Raw genomic sequence first — 16106 nt, 5'->3', positions numbered from 1 at the left:
CACTATTTTTCTTTTTCTTTTTTTTACTTTTTATCTTCATTATGTTTTATTACATTTTTAAAAGTCAAGTTTATAATGGCAGAAGATATAAAAATAAAATTCACAGGCCAGGGTTGTAGCTCAGTGGTGCTGACACCTGCCTCACAAGCTCAAGGTCTCAAGTTTGATGCCCAGTACCAAAAAATAAAATAAAATAAAATAAAATTCACTCCATTTAAATGAGTTTTGACAAATATATATAAGACTGGATAACAACCACTATAATCAAGAAATAGAATATCTCCATCAGCTCAAAAAGTTCTTCACAACCATTATGGTCAGTCCTCTTCCCTGGTTCCTCACACTGGCAATCGCTAGTCTGATTTTTCTCCCCATTATTTTTACCTTTGAACGATGTAATATAAATGGAATCATACTGTGCGTAACTTTTTGTGACTGGTTATGTTTGCCTAACAAAACTTTTGAACTCATCTATATTGTTGTTGTAGGTACTGATAGTTCAGTCTTTATGATATCTGAGTAGTATTTCTTTGCATGGATATATCCGCATTTACCCTTTCATTAGATGATAGACATTTGATTTATTTCCAGTTTGGGGATACTGTGAATAAAATTACTAGAAATGTTCACAGGCAGGTATTAATATGAATCCATATTCTCTTTTCTGTCAGGTAAATAAATTCACAGGAGTGGGATATGGATCACAGAGAAAAATATGTATATACTTGACTTTGTACAAATCTGTCAGTTTTCTGAGTAGCTATATAATTTTGCATAAGAACTAACGATAGGAATTCCAGTTGCTCTACATCTTTACCAACACCAACTGACAATCCTTTTAATTTTAGCCATGCTGATATGTACATAGCAACATTTCATCATAGTTTGTATTTGCCTCTCCCTAACAATTAATGATGCTGAGCATCTACTTCATGGGCTTTTGGCTATCCACCCATCCTCCTTAGTTATGTATCTTTTAAAACTTCAAATCTTTTGTGCATGTTTTAACTGAATAGTTTATTTTCTTTTTTGAGTTTGGTGAGTTCTACGTGCTCTTTATAGGTCCTTTATCAGATGTACTTTGCAAATACTTTCTCTAAATCCATTGCCTGACTTTCCATTTTCTTTGAAGTGTTATTATGATTATTATTATGATTACTATTATTATTCAGTACTGGAGATTGAACCTAGGGCATTTGCACAGTGTTAAATCCCCAGATTTTTTATTTTTAATTTTGAGACAAGGTTTCACTAAGTCACTAAGTTTCTCAGGCTGGATTCAAACTTGCAGTCCTCCTGCCTCAACTTCCCAAGGGCTAGGATTAAAGGGATATGTCACCATATTCCATTTGAACAATGTCTTTTGAAGAGCAGAAGTTTTAAATTATGACTAATACGATTTATTGATTTTTCTCTTTTATAGTTTCTGCTTTTTCTGTTTTATCTAAGAAATCTTTGCTGAAGCCAGGGTCATAAAAATTTTCTTCTTCCTTTTCTTCTGCATCTTCTGTAGTTTTATCTCTTATACTAAGGTCTATAATCTATTTCAGATTAACTTGATTATGATGTAAAATAAAGGCCAAGTTTCCTTTGCTTAGGGATGTCCACTTGTTTAAACACTATTAATCGAAAAGACTATTTTTCCCCTATGAAATTATGTTTCCCTATGAAGTTATCATAACTTCACCAAAATCAGTTTATCACATATGTGGATCTATTTCAAGTCTCTGTATTCTGTTCTACTCACCTTTCTACTTCATTTTTATGTCTAGAAGATATTGTCTTGAACATACTTTCAAATGTCATAAGCCTGGTATTATAAGCACTCTAGCTTTATTCTTTCTATTCAAAAATATTTTGCGTATATTAGGTCCATTGCTTTTGACATAAATGTTAAAATAAAATTGCTGATTTTGACAAAAAGCTTGCTGAGATTTTATAGGGATTTGTTTAATACACCGATCAATTTGGAGAGAACTGACATCTTAACAAAATCGAATTTTTCAATCCATGAATATTATTTGTCTTCTTTAATTTTAGCTATTTTTTCTGGTTTTCTATGTATAAGCCTTACTTTTTTGTTAAATTTATCCCTAAGTGTTTCATTTGTTATAATATTGCAAATGTCTTTTGTTTTTTTTTGGTACCAGGGATTGAACTTGGGTCCCTAAGCTTGCGAAGCAGGCGGTGGCACCACTTAGCTAAATCTCTGGCCCACGATTTTTAATTTTGATATCCAATTTGTTTATGTTGACTTTAAACCCTGTATCCTTGATAAAATCACTTATTAGTTCTAGTGCTTTTATTTGCAGAACATTTGTAACTTTCTATGCAAGTAGCTCTGTAATCTACAAGTATAGTTTTTTTACCATGTAATCTATACCTCTGTTGAGACAATCATGTAGTTTATATTTCATCATCTGTTAGTAAATGAACTACAGTGAGTTATATGATTGATTTTCAAACATTGAGAGAGCCTTAACCACTTGATTATAGTCTATTATTCCTTTCATGTATTGCTAGATTATATTTCCTAATATTTTCTTATGATCTTTTGCATCTATCTAATTTTTTTCCTACAATAATGGCTGTGTCCTATTTTGGTATCAAGGTAATGCTGGTACATTTGTGGAAGACTCTGTGGATAATTGATTCTATTTTCCCTAAAATTTTTGTAAAATTCACCACTAAATTCATCTGGGTCTGGAGGCTTTTTGTGGAAAGATTTTAAATTACAAATTCAATTTCTCTAATGTTTTTATTTTTTGTGTTTTTTTAGATTTTTTTTTTTTTTTTTTTTTTTTTTTTTGGTACTGGGGATTGAACTCAGGACCTGTGCTTTCAAGGCAGGCAGTGGAACCACTGAGCTAAATCCCCGGCCCAACTCGGATTTCTTAAGGTAGAATTTAAGTTCATAATATGAAAACTTTGCCCTTCCAATGTGTTTAATGGTATAAATGTCCTTGAAAATCATGCTCTGGTTGTGTCCTACAAATCTGATATGTTCTATGGTCAATTTTATTCCAATTATAGTGTTTTCTAATTTTCTTTGTGTTATTCTTTACCAATAGGTTATCTGTTGATTGATATTGAAATGTTTGGTTTCTTTTCAGGTGTTGTTCTGTTATTGATTTCTAGTTTAGTTCCATTCCATGTTATCAGAAAACATACTTTTTGTGAATTTCTACATACCATCTTTTTCTCCTAAAAACCAAATAATAAATACCTCCATACATTGCTATGGAGTAAATTGCAGAAAATAATGTGCATTAAGTTAGATAAAAATCTAACTCATGTGTCCCTAAATGAAAAGAGAAACTACAAAATAAGTAAACAAAATGACTACCTGTATTAATCAGCTTTTCTGTTGTTGGAACTGTGTACCTGACATCTATAACTTCAAGGACAAAATTGTTTATTTGCCTTATGGTTTCAGAAAATTTAGTCCATGGTCAGCTGGTTCTAAGAAGTAAATATTATGGTAGAAGGCACAGCAGAACAAAGCTACTTATTTCACACATCCAGGAAGCAGAGAAAAGGAACAGCACCAGAGAGAAAGTGGCCAGGGACCATATGTAGTACCCAAAAGCACTCCTCCATAACTCATCTAGAAACATCCAGAAATATGCTTTACCAATCCCTTACCTGGCTTCCAAGACAATCAAGTTGACAAAATGGAGCTTAATTCCCACACTACTTACAGGAAGGATTAAAGAGGCAGGTAGAGGTTAGTGGGAGAAACTAGACTTTTCTGAATACGCCCCGTTTTCTAGATTTTATTTTGGAATCACAATTATAAAACAAATTGGAGTAAAAGTAAGGTAAAGAACAAGCTCTGGAAAGAAAAACAACATGATCACAAAATCATACAGTTTAGCAAATGGATTTTCCATAATGCTTCATGTTTTCTTATAAAAATGAACAAATGTTTCATTTAGAGTCCCTTAGAAGTACAAGGCTAACCTGGCAAACTATCATTTGTGTTTGAATGCAGAGAATAGAGCAGGGAATACAAACCCCCAAATATTCAAGAGGTCAAGTTATAATGAAAAGGGACCTGTTATGTATTTTAAAATTTAAGTAATATTTTAAAATTTCCACTTTTCATGAATAATTGCATGCAAAGTAAAATCTAAAAGGCAACATAAATTCATTGTTTCCAAAGGTTACAATGCATTGGAAAATGAAGTAGTTAAAAGCATAAGATTAGGATTAAGACCATGTGGGTTTTAATCCTTGCTCGGCCACCTAATATTTGTATGACTTTAGACAAGTTACTCCACCTGTGATAGCTCTTTTTCTTTTTGCCTCTCTCATTTCACCTGCCCAATCTGTTGTTTTCTTTCTTCAAGGAACTTTTTGTCCTTTCCACTGTAAATTACACTCATCTAGACCTGCACTTAACTTTCCCATGATCTGCTGAGTAAGGCCCAGTTGCCAAGATGGCGGAAACAGACTCACCTCACTGGGCAGGAGAGAAGACCGTAGGAATATGTTACCCTTTCTTTCCACATCACGTTAAGTTAATCTCCCCCAAATCACCCACATAACAGTGGAGGAGTAAGTATTCCTTTCCAACTCCAAACCCATAATCTTTACAAAGTCCAACAAAGATAAAACTCAAAGTGGAGCTATCTCAACCTATGATAATGGAGTGATACCAGTGGTTGTGAGTGTTTAGTGTGTCCACTAAATTCTATCCAGTTGTAGAATTGTTCTGTATCCTGGTTGAGGGTGACCACTTATGTATATGTTAAAATGCATAGAATGGATAGTGCCCAGAAAAGAGTACTTAACTGTATAAATTTTTTAAAAGTAGAACTCTAGCAACATTTAGAAAGTTTCTCTTATACAATGTGGATTAAGTTAAAATTGGCCCAAATTTTTTTTTAAAACTCTACAGGCTGTCTTTTCTTCTCTAGAACTATACTTAGATTGTCTGTTGGCAAATCTGTGACTAAGCAAAGAATCCTTGTTACCTTCTAACTCCTTTTCGGATCATTTGTGTACCTTTGGGTCCTCCCAAACAACTCAGCAAGCCCAGTAACCAGGGGCTCATGCTCCTCCCTACAAGTGCACAGCTTTGCTATTGGCAACGACCAAAACCACTACCCCTAAATCTCTGCATCGAGGAGCTCCTCTGAGCTATATCCCTAATCTATTTATCAAAACATGTTTCTGTACATGAGAGTCCACTCTGTTAACTGTCATATCAGGAAAGATCCAGTAAACCCATATTTACCAAATGGAGGTGTTAATAACCAACAATGATTGAATGAGACAGAAATATCAGTCAGTGAGTAGGGAGAGAGTAGGGAAATTCCAGGGGCGGGGTTGGTCATATCACTCAGTTCATACCTTGTGGGTTCTGCACATTTTGCCTTTAAAATACAGAGTGCACCAAAAAATGTGTACACGCTTTAGGAAAAGAAAAATAATATGGTGTTTTTCAACAGGTGGAGTTACCCTTGTATGGGGGAACCTAAAGGATGTTGTATATTGCAGAAAATCCATTACACTGCCAGCCCTTAGAGGAGAAATTGAACATATATGTGCAGCAATCACAACCAAGGTCACCCAAGCAACCGTGCATCATACTAATAAATGTCTGGAAGCTCATGGCCACCACTTTCAGCACCTCTTGTAATTGTAGAGGCCAAAACTAATTTGTATTAATCTCATGATGTCTCAATAAATTTAATATTAAAATATTTATATGGGTTTTTCTTTTCATGAAATGTATATATATATATATATATGTATTTTGGCAGACTGTATACATAAGCCACTTCTGATCAATGCTATTCCTTTTCTGAGTCTTCAGATTAGTGTAGGAGGCTGTGCATGTGCAGAGGTGGGGAATAAAGAGGACAGGGGAGCTCTACTTTTGTCTCAGTTTTGCTATAAACTTAAAAGTACTCTAGAAAATAAAGTCTATTATTTTAAAAGGTTCTCAGAGCCTCGTCAGTGCATATGTTACATCGTAATTCTTCAGCATAGGCTGGGCAAAGTTGGCTATATTATTCAGTAGAGTAATAATAAAATAACAACAGTTTATTTTGCATATTTATTATATGACAATCACTGTTGCATTTATATGTATTATGGCATTTAATTCTCTAACCCTAATTAGTAAATACTATATTATCTCAATTCATAAGAGAGAATTGAGGCAAAAGAAATCAAAATAACTTGCTACAAAGACACAGAGATGTGCTGCCCAAGTTTTTACTCAAGACAAGCCTTGTTGGCCTCCTGCTGCAAGTGAATTGGTGCAGTCACCCTCAAGTACAGGCCCCTCACTTAAGGTCATGCTCTTCCCAGCCTGACACACAGTAGCTTTCTGATTGAGTCAAAGCCCAGTTTGTGTGGTCACCTCTCAAGGTAGGAGCTTTGACAGCCCAGAGATCAGGGTTGGCCAAGGCCTTGTTAGTTCTTCATCTTATTTCTAGCACTTCCTCTGCCTTGTCCTGCTTCTGCCTCCTGCCTTAAGATGTTTTGATCCTTACTAAGCATCCTGCACTCCAAACTGTGTCTCAACATTAGCTTTTGGAGGACCCAGCCTACAGCAATTGCCAAGGGTCACAAAGCAGTGATGTGGTGACACCTCAAATCAAACCTGAGCAGTCTGATGTCCTTAAGCATTGTGATACACTGTCTCCAAATACAAAAAACAAGTCTAGAACTCTCTTATAGGAAGGGTTAAAATCGTAAATTACTAAGGAAATCTGAAGTTTTGTCTTTAATTTGTTACGATAGCTTATTGAATTATAATACATATACTTTAAAATCTACCCTTTCAATGTATACATATATTTCAGGGCTGCTAGAACATTCACAAGTTGTGTAACAATCACTGTTACGTAATTCCAGGATATTTCCCCACTCCAAAGAAGCAGCCTGCACCCATTAGAATTCACTCCCTGGTTGTCTTCAATTTTTGTTCTCCCAAATAATTTATGGAATTAAGCTGTTCTTTATCAGTTATGAAATTTATCTACAATGGTCAAAGATACAAACTTTCCTAATTATATCCTTTTTTAAAGAATTAGATTCATTCTGTACTATGGGAGGGCATGAGGAGATATATTTATAAAGTTTGAAGGAAAACTATTCAGCCAATAAACATGTCCAAGTTCTTTCTTGATAATTTCATTCCTAGAAATTTAGTCTACAAAAAGTAACAAAAATGGAGGGAAATCAAATAGTTTGCTGTAGCATAGCTTATAAAACTAAAAACCTAGAAATAAATTTTTTCCATCATGAGTGAATGGTTAACTAAATCACGGCACATTAACAGAATGGAATATTGTTCATCCCTTATAAACAAAATACCAACAAGGAAAATGTCTGGCATAACATTAAACATAAAAGCAGAATATAAAATTGCATCTACAACTATGTAAAATATGTACATATGATAAGCATGGAAAGGAAATGAAAAATGAAAACAGTTGTTGAAACAGGAGGTTGAAACTGTTCATTATTTTCATAATTCTGAGTTATTTTATTATTGGCAAAATCTGGTCTTTACAATGTTAAAATTGGAGGAAAATATGTATATATCTTTTCCTACTAGTAAAGTATCATTTATAAGAGGCACTGATATGACATAGAATTCTTGTTAAGGGCAAGGACTTTGGGCTTTTCATTTTGGCTCTGTTACTTCTGAAATAGGACCTTGGGCAATATCTTAACTCTGTAAGCCTACGATTTCACAGTTGTTAACAGGGGCGAATCATACCATCTACCTCAGAGGGCTGTTGTGAAGATGGCAATAGGGGTGCCTAGCAACACTTAGTAAATGGTAACTGCTGTTGTATTTGTTGTGTAAGTAATGGGTGAGAATGATGATGGTGGTACTGACAAGAGCACAGGGAATAGGGGACAGAAGTCATTTATGACAATACTAACACTGAAAAAAAGTGAAGCGTGATATAATTTTGCACTAGGTACCCAGACGGAGGACTTTCATCATCTCTAGCAATTAATTACTCCAGCTCTGCTCAAGGGAGCACTGCTTCAAAAGAGTTGAGTTTGGGGCATTATGTTTTCTTAGCTGAAAATACATGAAGTACTACTCAGCCATAAAGAATGAGAAACTAGAGATATTTATAGCTAAGTGGATGCACACTGAAGCCATATTCTTCTTCTTCTTCTTCCTCTTCTACTCCTTCTCTTTCTTGTTCTTTTAGTACCAGGGATCAAGCTCTAGACCTTGCACTTACAAGGCAGGCAGCAGAACTACTGAGCTAAATCCCCGGCCCTTGAGGCCATATTCTTAAGTGAAATAAATAGGACACACATGTGTAAATACCAAATAGTTTCTCTGGTGTGAAAGGCTAAAAATAATAAATAAGGATCAAAATGTATAATTGATATTGTCAAATAGGAAGAAAACATCTAAAGGAGTAGGGGAACTGGGATGGATGGGGGAAAGGAAAGAAGGGAAAAGAAAAAATATAAAAAGAGAAAATACAGAAAAATCTGTGGCTTTATCATGCTCAGTGGTGGTCTCCTTGAAAGCTTCATTCAAGAAACTCAACCCTTGCTGAGTCTGTGTGACTCATTTTATTAGTGAATACAAAGGTCTATGAACTATTCTCATTACTATAATTATTGATACCATCACTGTCAGTAACAAAGAGTCAGTGTGGAATATTAAGTAAGCCTATTCATGTCTTTGTCTTCCCTCCTGTCCTGGATGATTCATCATTCTCCCAGGGCATTCCTCCCTTGCCCAAAGGACAGAAGCCCATCCTTTCTGCCCATTTGAGAACCCTCAGGTCCTTTTACCTGTGCCTTGGTTTGTCCTCTCCTCCCATCAGCATAATAAACACACTGAAGCTATTAAAAATCATAACTTCTTCTTTGGTCCCAATGTCTTTCACATACATCCCATTTCCCTCCTCCCATTTATAGCAAAATGAAAGAGAATAGCAGAATGCTGAAAATCATTGAAGTTGGATGATGGGACTATCGTATGTTATAATATTCTTGTGACATTTTAAATTAAAAATATGATATATAGAGCTACAATTGGCATAAAATGAACTCCATATATTTCATACATATAATTTAATAAGTATTAGCACATTTATATTATACACTGTAAAACCATCACCACATTCAAAACAACGAACATATGCATTACCCTCAAATTTGCCCCCCAAAGGGGACTTTGAAATCCCTTGCTCCTGTCCTATTTTCCCTGACGACCATTGATTTGCTTTCTGTCACAATATATGCATTCACAGTTTCTAGTACTGTATTTGTTTGTTTGAGATGTGATCTCACTATGTTGCCCAGACTTGTTTCAAACTCCGGGCCTCAAGCAATCCTCCTGCCTCAGTCTCCCAAGTAACTAGAACTACAGGCACACATTACTGTGCCTGGCTCATACTCTAGAATTTTTATATCCCAAATCGCTTAATATGTACTATTTCTGTTCTCCTCTTCTTTCTTCTTTTCTCTTTCTCTTTTTCTACTATTGTGAACTGAAACATAGTGGTGAAATCAAACATCTTTCTCTTGTTCCTGATCTTAGGGGGAAATAGTCTTTCACCATTAATTATATTAGTGTAGATTTTTTTTCCCTAGATACCCTTCTATTACTAGGTTACTGACAATTTTTTAAAAGGTAGAAATAGAAATGGTGTCAAGTACTTTTCATATTTCTATTGAGATTATTAGTTTGTTAATATGGTGATTACATCAGTGAAAATCAAATGTCAAACCAAAATGGCATTCCTGATACCCCAGTTGGTCATCTATCACTTCTAAAGCAAGCTTTTGTACTATGGGTCAAGGAATTGTCCATTTCATCACACGTATTGAATTAACTGTAACAAAATTACCCTTAATGTTCCTTTATCGGTCTCTTAATATCTGTAGAAAATGAATTGATACTATCACTTTTATTCCAGATATTGGCAGTTGGTGTCTCTTTTTCTCAATCTGTCTAGCCAAAAGTATGTCCATTTTATTGAACTTTTCATTGATTTCTTCTACAGTTTTTATCTTCTGTTTTATTGATTTTTGCTATTTTCTTCATTAAATTCAATCTGGGTTTTTTGTTTTTTTCACACAGAAACTGGGGTTTTTAATTTTAAGATTTTTCTTCTTTTCTAGTGCAGGTATTTAGTTCTATAAATGTCTAAGTACTATTTTAGCAGCGTCATATACCTTTTATATGATGTGCTTTCTTCTTTTGGTTCAGAATATTTGCTTATTTCCGATTTGATTTTTTTTCTTTGATCACTTGTTAGTTTAAAAATATAAAAAGATTTTTCCAGTGACCTGTCATTGATTTTTAATTTAATTTCATTGTAGCCAAGAGATATACTTAGCATGAACAAAATCTTTTAAAAATTATTTTCAAATTATTTTATGGATCAAGATATTGGCTGTGGGTATATTTCCGATTTGATTTTTTTTCTTTGATCACTTGTTAGTTTAAAAATATTTAAAGATTTTTCCAGTGACCTGTCATTGATTTTTAATTTAATTTCATTGTAGCCAAGAGATATACTTAGCATGAACAAAATCTTTTAAAAATTATTTTCAAATTATTTTATGGATCAAGATATTGGCTGTGTTGGTATATTTCATGTATACTTGAGAAGACTTTATATTTTAACATTTTCAATTAAATAGTTTATGGCTGTCGATTAACTTAGACTGGCAGTATTATCAAATCACTTAAATAGCCTTACTAATTTTGTGTTTTGATGAATATCTTCTTGATAAATTGTAGATTTATCATTACAGAATGTTCTTATTTACCCAAGGTAACATTCTTTGCCTAGAAAACTGTTTTGTTACAGCTGTGAATGCCCACATGAGAAAAACAGAGCAATCCCAAATAAGCAGTCTGTATTTTTAGATGGGGTCTTGCCATGTAGTTCAGGGTGTCCTTGAACTCATTATGTAGCCCAGGCTAGCCTCAAACTTGCTGTGATTCTCCTGTCTCAGCCTGGGATTACAGGCATGTACCACCATGCCCACCTCAAATAAATGAGAGATAAAAACCCTGAACAGTCCAGTAATAGGCAATGAAATTGAAGCAGTGATAAAAATCATACTAACCAAGAAAAGCCCAGTAATAGTGTATTCACCACTGAAATTTACAAGAACTTAGGAAAGACTTAATAACAATACTACACAAACGCTTTCATGAAATTGAAAGGGAAAAAACACTGTCAAACTCCCTCAAAATACCAAAACCAGACAAGGACTTCACACAAAAAGAAAACTACAGACTGATTTCCTTAATGAACAGATATATAAAAGATAGGCACAGAATCCTAGGTTGTCTTTCAGAACCCTAAAGATGTTACTCCACTATTTTATCACTAGCATTATTTGTGATGAGAAATCTACTGTCATTCTTATCTTTGTTCTTTTATGTTTGTTTTACTTTTAAGATTTTCTGTATCATTTTATCACTGGTTTTGAGCTGTTCAATTATGCTTTGCTTTGATATGGCGCTCACATTTCTTGTGCTTGAGGCTTGCTGAGCTCTTCAAATCTATTAGTTTATACTTTTAAGTAAGCTTGAAAAATTGTATTATTATTTCTGCACATACTTTTTCTGTCTAGGCTTTTATTAATTTGTATTAAGGCATAGTTCATCAATTCCATTTATTTTTAAATTCTTATTCTCTTTTCTTTGTGTGCTTCATTCAGACAGTTTCTATCGTTGTAATTTAAATTCACTAGTCTTTTATTTTATAATGTCTGATCTCCTATTAGTCCCACCTAGTGTATTTTCATCTCTGATATTATAGTTTTCATCTCTATAAGTATGATCTGTATCTGCCATATTTCCATTTAAATTTCTGAACATGGAATAAATTCATAATAATTGCTGTCTCATCTTTATCTGCTAATTACGATGGCTGTCTGAATTCTGGGATTAACTTTGATTGATTGATTCATCTCCTAATTATGGTTAATATTTTCTTGTTTCTTTTCTTTATGGTTTTAAATCTTTAATTCTTTTTCTGTTATTTTAAAATTTGTACCCAGGGCCTCTCACATGTCAAGCAGCCACTCTACCACTGAGCTATATCCCTAGTCCTTTAAAAAGAAATTTTTTATTACTGTTGTTGTTGTTGTCATTATTAAGACAAGCTTTCACTACATTGCTCAGGTTGGCCTTGATCCTCAGCTTCAGCCTCCTGAGTAGCTGGCCTCTTGCACCATGCCTGACTTAACTAGTGATTTTTAAACGCATGTCAGACATTAAAAACTTTATCATGAAGGGAGTTGGGATATGTTTGTATCCCTATATTCTTGAGCCTTATCCTCATACATTGTGAGCTTATTTAGTAATGATGTGATCTTTTTGAATTCTGCTTTTAATATATGTTATGCAATGTTCTGTCAATGATTAATTAGTCTCCCACCTGAGGCAAACCTGTCTGGGTACTGTATCAAATGCCAGGTGAGTCTGGCTGGAGGGAGAAGTCATCGTTCCCAGTGTTGCAAAAATAGCAGGCATTATTCCCTCGATTCTCCTTAATGGTACTATGTCTAAATAATTGAGGGGGACCTTCCACAGGTGTGCAGTTCTCTACTCTCCAGTAATCTGTTCTATGACCTCTAGGTACCTTGGTTTCTTAGATTCTCAGTCCCTTTCCCCAACTCAGAGCTCAAGCTCTGTCTCCTGTGGTGATAAACAGCCAGAAAACTCAAGGAAGTAAGCTGCAGAAGTCATATGGCTCACTCTCTTGTTTCTTGCCTCGCAGATATCACTGTCTTTTGCTGGATATTTCAGATACTCCTGGATATTTCAAATCACTCTTTTGCATATAGTATTTTGTTCATTTTTCAAGTAATTCATGCAGGAAAGTAAATTACTCAGTTATCCCATCTTGGGTCAAAGTGGAAGTCTATTCTTGCTATATTTATGCACAAAATGTTCCATTTGGAAAACAAATTAAGAAAAATGAAAAGAAATAAATACTCCATGATCCTTATGGTTTTACTTCCTTCATTCTTTCCTATTCTTTCTCAAACCCATTCATCTGTGGCAGCACTTCTGAAACCATATCCTTCAATGACCTCCAATTCTCAGTCCTCATTTTACTCACCCTCTCAGTTTATGAAACCATTTATTCTTCCCTATTCTTTCTCAAACCCATTCATCTGTGGCAGCACTTCTGAAACCATATCCTTCAATGACCTCCTCTTCTCAGTCCTCATTTTACTCACCCTCTCAGTTTATGAAATAATCACTTTCAGTATCTTGAAACCATTTCTTCACCTCTCATCCAAGATAGCACATAAGCTCTCTGGGTTTTCTGCTGTCTGTCTCTTTTGTAGTATTCTTTCTCAAACCCATTCATCTGTGGCAGCACTTCTGAAACCATATCCTTCAATGACCTCCTCTTCTCAGTCCTCATTTTACTCACCCTCTCAGTTTATGAAATAATCACTTTCAGTATCTTGAAACCATTTCTTCACCTCTCATCCAAGATAGCACATAAGCTCTCTGGGTTTTCTGCTGTCTGTCTCTTTTGTAGTATTCTCTAACTTCTAAAATTTGTAGTGTCTTATGATTGAAGCTCAGATGTCTTCTCTATTTATACTCCTTTTATCCATTTCATTCAGTCTTAGGATGCTATAAGTTCACTATTTAATATGTTCACTCATATCTTCAGCTCTGATTTTTTTCTCATATAAATATAGATATAGGTATGATTTACTACTTGTCATTCCAGTTGGGCTTTTGGGGGAAGAAATTTGATTATTCTAAAATTCATGTGGAATTTCAAGGGACTCTATGTAGCCAAAACAATCTTGAAAAAGAAGAACAAAAAGGACTTACCCTTCCCAATTTGAAAACATTTTACAAAGCTGCAATTATCAAGGCAGTGTGGTACTAGAATAAGGATAAACATATGGATCAATGAAATACAACTGTGGTCAGAAGCAAACATACATATCAAGAGTAATTAATTTTCAACAAGGGCATTGAGACAATCTAGTAGATGACTAGCCTTCAACAAATTATGCTGGATAACTAGATCTCCACATACAAAATAATGCATTTGTACCCTATCTTACACCACTTGAAAAAAAATTAATTCAGAATAGACCAAAGGCCCAAGTATGAGAGCTAAAGGTATAAAACTCTTAGAAGAAAACATAGGTGTAGTGTAAATCTTCATACCTACACATTTCTTAGCTAGGACATCAAAAGCACAAAGAAAAAGTAAATAAATTGGACTCCATCACAAAAAATTTTGGTGGATCTGACCAAGGATATTGCTGACATGACCAAGACAACCCACAAAATGGGAAACTATGTGTAAGTAACATATCTAATAAGACTTGAGTACTGAAAATACATAAGTGCCTCTCATAAGGCAATAGGGAAAATATATAATCCAATTAAAATGGGCAAAAGAAATGCAGAGGGGAGGAGGGGGTGAAGGGAGGGCAGGGACAAGGGTAAAAAATGAGAACCAAGACCTGTCATGTAAAGGTACAGGATCCCAATAATGAATGTAACTGTACTGTATACCTAAAATGTACCAATAAACTCAATAAAAAGAAAAAAAATGGGCAAAGGACTTTATTGTAGTCTGTTCTGTGCTGCCATAACAGATTGGGTAATCTGTAATGAAAAGAAATCTATTGGCTCACAGTTCTAGAAACTAGGAAGTCCACTATGAAGTATTCAGCAACTGGCAAGGGCCTTCTTGACACATTCTCCCATGGTGGAAAGGAAAAGAGAGGGTGAGAGAGAACAAGAGGTGCTACTGTTGTCTTTTTATAAGGAATTCACTCCCCCAATGACAGCTTTAATCTATTGATAAGAGCTGAGCCTTTATAGCCTAATCATTTCTCAAAGATTCCATCTCAAAGATTCCATCACAAGTTTCCAATACATGAACTTTGTGGGACACACTCAAACTGTAGCAGATTCAACCAGGGATTATTCCACAGGTACACAGATAACCAAAAAGCACATGAAAAAAAATGCGTATTTCTTGGGGAAGTGCAAATGAAAATAACAATGGGTTAGCCCTTCACACAAAACAAACTTCAATTAAAAAATAGAAAATAATGAGGGTTGCTGATGTGAAAAATTGGAATACTTGTACATTGCTGGTACAGATGCATTGGGAAACATCCTGCAGTTACTCAACTATTCATCCTGTAGTTAAGTAAGGGATTATCATGTTATCCAGCTTTTCTACTATTTTGGGGGGGTGGGTACCAGGGATCAAACTCGGGTCCTTGCACTTGTGAGGCAGGCGCCAGAACCAATGAGCTAAATCCCCAGTCCCCAGCAATTCTACTATGCAATTATAGATCCCAAAAGAAATGAAAACACATGCTCATAGAAAACTTGTAAGCAAATGTTCATAGATACATTATTTATAATAGCTAAAACATGGAAGTGACCCAAATATCCATAAATTGATGAAGAGGTAAGTAAAATATGGTATAACCATACAATGAAGTATCGATATAAAAAGGAATGAAACACTAACAAATGCACTAACAATGACAATGAATTACCACAAACATGAATGAGCTCTGGAAACAGTATTTTAAGTGGAAGAAGTCAGATATACAAGGTCTTATATGGTATGATTCTATTCATATTAAACGTATGGAATAAGTAAATCCAGAGAGACACGATATAGATTAGTGGGTTGGGGCTTAGAAGAGGAAAATTTGGACAGACTATTGATGGGTCTGCTAAGGGGTTTATTTTGGGGGTGTTGAAATATTCTGGAATTATGTAGTGGTGAAGGTTGTATGACCCTTTGAGTATAAAAATCACTGAACTGTACCCTTTTAAGGGGTAAATTTGACTGTAAAATATATCTCATTTAAAAAATAAAATGTAAACCAGATCTTGTTATTACTGTTTTAAAAAACAAAATAAAACAACAACAACAAAACTCTAGTGCAGTGATGGTGAAACTTTCAGAGCTTTCCACGATAACGAACAGCCCACCGCAGCATGGGTGCCACAGGTCCACCACCACTGCTCCGAAGACTTCCCATCACACTTCAAATGCAAAGTCCTTCCTTAGCCGATAAGACCCTAAATGGCCTGGCCCTGGCTTCCTCTGCCATGT

Source organism: Fukomys damarensis, unplaced genomic scaffold, assembly GCF_012274545.1.
Source record: "Fukomys damarensis isolate Sample0158 unplaced genomic scaffold, DMR_v1.0_HiC HiC_scaffold_18, whole genome shotgun sequence".
Taxonomy (NCBI): domain Eukaryota; kingdom Metazoa; phylum Chordata; class Mammalia; order Rodentia; family Bathyergidae; genus Fukomys; species Fukomys damarensis.
The sequence above is the reverse complement of the archived record's forward strand: the minus strand, read 5'-3'. Positions refer to the sequence as shown.